Source organism: Pinus tabuliformis, chromosome 7, assembly GCF_031772625.1.
Source record: "Pinus tabuliformis cultivar Carrire ecotype Pingquan chromosome 7, CPIR1, whole genome shotgun sequence".
Classification (NCBI taxonomy): Eukaryota; Viridiplantae; Streptophyta; class Pinopsida; order Pinales; family Pinaceae; genus Pinus; species Pinus tabuliformis.
This window is the reverse complement of record NC_142293.1, coordinates 216,407,472-216,413,471: the sequence shown is the minus strand read 5'-3', so window position 1 is coordinate 216,413,471 and position 6,000 is coordinate 216,407,472.

Below are 6,000 nucleotides of genomic sequence, written 5' to 3'. Positions count from 1 at the left end.
TCTAACTCAATCAAAGGCATTAGATATACTAGTATTAATGATCACACCTTTGTTCCCTTGGTATAGCTTGAATAGATCACCTCTTGAAACATGGTAATATTATCCATCATCTATCTCTTTTCCATAAAACTACCTTGATTTAGAGATAATTCTAGGGAGAAGCTTTTTCATCCCGTTGGCAATGATTTTGTTCATTATCTTGTAAGATGCATTACATGAAAGAGGAAGAAGTGTTATCCTATGGAATGAGAGATTAGAAGGTTGCTTTCATAATACCTCCCATTCTAAGATATTTATGAACATGTGGGAGCATCTTGATTAAACCAAATTTGATGGTATGCCAACGTTCCCAATAGAAATGAATAGAGAAGAAATTAGGACTAGGTGTTTTGTCTAGAGCAAGATCCAAGATTACTTTCAATATTTCCTAATTAATTTCTTGGGTCAAACTCTCATTCCCATCTTGAGAAATTTTTGTTAGAATATTTTACAAAAGTTTTGCTATCTCTTATAGCTCAAATCCTTCCTTTTTAGAATATAACTTAGAAACATGGGTGAATGTTGCTACCTTGATCTCATCAAAAGAGCATAGTGTTTCACCACTAACAAACCTGATTTATTTAGCATTATTTTTTCCAAAGTATAGCATCTATTTACTTATGAAAATATAATGTATTTATATCCCCTATAGCCAACCAAAGGCTCTAGAATTTCAAATGCCAATGGATCTCCTCTATTTGAAGGGATTTTTTATAGAAGTGAAAAGCCTATTTTTCTATATTTAAAAGACCCCGAACAAATTGTTCTCATTCTAGGAAAACTTGAATCAAATCCATATTTTCTTTTCTCTTTGAGAAGCTTATCATCTAAAGAGGGGAAGTAATTCTTAGCCCATTCCTTAAGAGCTTGCTTTGTAGCTTGGAGTTTTTGTTCCCATATATGAAGTAGCCTATGATCCATTTACTCCAATCCCTGACAATGACATCTAGTGTATATCTTTCCTATAACCAAAGGAGATTGTATTTGAAGGGACTAGGACAATAATATATAAGATCCTCTATGAGAAGAGAGATAGGCCTATGATCAAAAGTTTACCATGGAATGATTTTGGAGGTGATTGAAACATATATTTCATGGAAGGTGCTTTGAACAAGAATGTGATTAAACCATGCTGCAATTTGGCTTAGACCAAATACTTTATTTTTCCATGCATATTTGCCCTGGCTTGGTTTAATATTTATAAGATACCAAAGTGAGACCAGATCTTCTATCCTTTTCCAAAATGGGTCTCTTATTATACTCCCACCTTTCTTTTCACTTTGATTGATGGTGGTGTTGAAGTTTCCCACTATAATACTTCTCTACCAATAATCAATATCGCTTAAGGTGGAAAGAGACTCTGAACACTATTTTTCCCCATAAATCAAAGGTATATAGACATTCACAATGTTGAAATCGTACCAAATTGTAGATGGGCGAGGTTTTTAAGAAGCAAATGTCGAAAATGATAACTAAAATTTAGACAAAAAGAGAGTTATTATAGATTGTGCAAATGTTTCCAAAGGCACCTCTCACACTTACTACTTTTCCTTCATTATAATTTTTGATGTTTATTGCAAATACCTAGGGATTCCTTATCCCTTAGCTTTGTTTCCTAGAGCAGGAAAACCACAAGCTTGTTAATTTTAATTAGATCCTTCATTGATTTTCCCTTGCTCCTATTGCCTATGCTCCTACTATTATAGGAAATAATATTAATCATTTACTTGCTAGCTTGTTGGACTCACCATTGGTAGGTGGGATCCCGTTTGATTCCCTGCACTTATAATTCCCGTTCCATACAAATTATTAAGAGTGCTTTGCTTACCTAGTTCCTTATCTTTGTCTACTCACTCTTCTTACTTTTCTTGGGAGGGTTTTCACCCTTTTAGCTTGTGAGATTTTACTATGACCATTTTCCTCTTTCATTTCCCTCATTTGAATATATTCTTTCGAATATCGATAGGCTTGATGTTGGGGAGTAGTTCTAAAGGAGTAAAGATCCTATTATGGAGAGTGTGCTAGCTCTTCCTCATCCTAAAAAAATGATAATATTGCTTATTGGAAAGGGGTTCAATTCATGATTTTCTTTTATAATTGTCTCTTCAAAAATATTTCATTAATGAAAGAGGGAGAAGCTAACATTTGAATGCTGGGGACATTTCCCCTTGAGATGGAAATCCATGCATGTTTTTGTTATGATTAGAGTCCTTGCCTTAAGATTCCATTTGTTGGGTTGTTGTTATTGCTTTAGGTTGGATCTATAGATCGATTGGTCTCTCGTGGTCGACCTAAATATTTTCCATATATAGAAGATTTGAAGGTACTACTAATAGGGTCCTTTGTTTCAGTTGAGAGGAAGAATTAGCTTGATGATTATTAGCCTTTTTATTCTTAATCCACTTCCATTTGTTGGAATTGAAACTAGGTTTGGTCTTCATAATTGTCATTGTATCATTGTGTATCTCATGTAAAAACAAATTAAGAAATCATTATTATTATTATTTTGATTGCCAAGCATGTTCTTCATGCTTTGTTTTGGTCAAAAGAAAATGTAAAAGGGCATGTTCTTCATGACCCTTGTAAAAGAAGAAAATTTGTATTTTTAAAGTGTCATTAGTCTCTCCAATTTGTCAAGTTGGCCCTCCTAACCATCAAGTTGGCTATGCTTTGAGAGGCACCTTTTCAGACAGGGAAACAAGTATATATTGGCACATATCTTCCATCATTTGGAAACCAATTTTGTAGCATCTGAGGAGACACAAGTTCGAGCATGTTTTGAGGCTAATTTCTCTATGGAATCCAAGCAAAGTTATGAGGCTAAACATCTTTGCTTTGCGAAGGTTTGAGACTCTGTGACTAATGAAAATGTGAGGCACAAACTCTCTATAATGCCAGCTACATATCTATGTGATGTGAACTATACATATCTATGTGATGCAAGCTACATGAATACACATATCTCTGTGATGTGAGCTACATGAAGACACATATTTCTATGATGTGAATCTCTGTGATGCGAGCTACATGAATACTCATATATCTAAAATACATGCTACCAATCTTTGTGATGCAAGCTACAATCTCTGTGTAAAATTGTACTATAGGAAGGTCATCATTTTGTATAATATGAGCTACCCATCTCTATGAAGCAAGGCATCTAAAGGACATGAAAGGAGTAGATTGGTTAACTATCATGTGGACAAAACATGGAAAAGTTTGGAGGGATGACTTAACACTTGGAGCACTAGTTAGTTTGACTGGGATTTCTCATCTTGACAAAAGATCTATAAGGAAATGATTCATGGGTTTTCCCTTTGTGGGTTTTGCCCTAGCCTTTGGCCTAACTTTTGGTGTCTATTGTCTTTTTGAGCACTATGATCTCTATAATTAAATGTGTAATTGCTTGATGACATAATAGAAGAAAGAAAAATGCTAAATAAAACATATGTAAATATTCACAAGTAATTATCATGTCTAGAAATTCTCTCTTGCATTAGAATTTCAACACCATTGGTCATCCTTTTCTTGGGTTTCTTGTTTTTCTAAGGTGTTCTTGGTGCATTTTTCACAAAATGACCATATTCATGACATGACCTACATTTAAGCTGAATTTTATCATAATTCATTAATTGAATGTGCCTCTAGCTATCTAATGTGAGTTGGATTGCCTCAGGAAAACCCTTCTCTAAATCTACCTCTAAAAAATCATGTGCATAGAAAGCATCTGTTTCTTAGGCTTAACACAATCAATGTATTTACCAAGGGTGTTTCCTGTAGATCTCAAGATGGTCTCATTTTTATATTGATGTAAGAGATGCATAAGGTGCATCCAAGCTAGGATTATTAATGAAATATCATTTTCAAGATTGTAACCAGACATTCATATGTTAAGATGGATTCCGTTGGTGCCATAAAAGTAAGGTCCCATATGGATCAAGATAAGATCAATATCCTCTTTTATCTCAAAAAGAAGGCTTGAACCCTTGAACACAAAAGGAAATGGGTTAACTAGCCCTTGATCAAGACTTGCTAGGTCTTTTTGAATCTAGATTTCCATGGCCCTAAAAGAGGGCCATAATTATTTAAACTACTAGACTAATCCTTGTTCAACCAATTTCATAGCCTTATGACAAAAAGTGGGAGGTAGCTAAACCTTTGGAATCTCCTGAAGCTTTTTAACAAAGCAAGAGGGTGGCATCTTTGAAGATTTTCCTAGAGAAATAATCAATGAACATAATGCTTCAATGGAAGAGATTGGAGGTGGAGTGATGCCACCTCCAATGGCTACAAACTTGGTTGAAATCAGATCACTTAGGAAGATAGGGTTTCGCCAAAGCTCCCAATGCTTCTTCCTTTACACTTAACATATTTCTTTTTAAAGGTTGTTTGCATATTATTAGTCAATTTCTTTTTAAAGGTTGTTTGCATATTATTGGTTTCTTCATAATTGTAAGATTGCAAGGATTATGTAAACACTTTCAATAATATAAATTAGCGATAAATATAAGTATTGATAAACGAACTTAAAACTATGCAAAATTTAAATAACATATAGACATTGTTGTTAAGCTTTTTATGATATGCAACATTAATAATAACCCATCGTAAAATTGAAATCCTCAATTAGGAGTCCTTTATGAACGATACCAAAAATGGTTTTGTGCAATTTTCTAGGAACACAACTTTCATATACATGTTATTTTGTCTTGCACTTTATGGGTCCAAGTAAGATCGCAAAACATAATTTTAGGAATATTCACGTGGAATGAATAGACACACTAATCAAGGCTTACACTAATTGATACTTACATTAGTTCTTAAAGGGACCAAATATAACCAAAGGTAAAGTATGGTAATAAGAAGTAAATTCTGTTAAAATGGCTTCATCACTAACTATATATAAATTTCAAGAGTTCACGTTAACTAAGTCAAGCATTGAACTTTCTAGTAATGTCACATAACACATCCACGGCAAGAATGCAAATTGCATTGACATTCTCATTGGAATGATATACAAAAATGAAAGAAAATGCATGTGTCTCACTACAAAAAGTAGAAGAAACATGCCTATGTTCTATGCCACTTAAAAAACTATAACCTTGACCCCCTCTATCTTTTTATATTCTTGCAATGGGGCAAGTTTATAGCTTCTTATATGCTCTAGACACTTTTTTTTCCAAGGAAAACTTAGCAAAGAGGCCCTAGGCACTTCTCCACATTTCATAGACAATACACAATATGCTTGACTTGGTAGGGACATTAAGTAAGGCACACAACAAAGGTAACCAACCCAAGGGATTGACCCCAAGGCCTCTTGCATGAAACTCAAATCACTCATCCACTTAAGCTAACAAACTAGGCTAAATATTCATATGCATTCATGGTAGTTGTAGGGGATTTTGTGTTTCATTTTTCTTCTTCTTTTAATGGATCATTTTTGAGGAATGATGAATAATAAACATATTCACATTGCAACCAATCGACACCAACCCTTTGTAGTTGCCCCCATTGACATGTTATGAATATGCTTCTACATAGAAAATGTTTGATTCATATTTATCATCAAATGAAGTTCCTCTAAAGACAAATGTACATATTCTTTAATCTTATCGAGCTTTCTAACTAATTAAATTGAGGCATATAATTATTTTTCAAAAATATTTATTTTAAAAATAACCTAAAATAATATCCATAAACAATATATTGTATGGAATTTGGACACAAACCTACTTTATATATGTATATGTGTATGTATGTTGTTTATATATAGGCGTAGTCTAAGTTATAAACAAAATGACCTCTTTATCAGAATCTGGTGATTATACATTTCGAGTAGGATTGTGATTTTTTGTTATTTAAAATGCATAAATGGATTCAACATCTTGAAAAGCCTTTTGCAACACTCAAATTCCGTAGATTAAACAACTCAAATTCAAATATTTAAAAATCAATCAAATT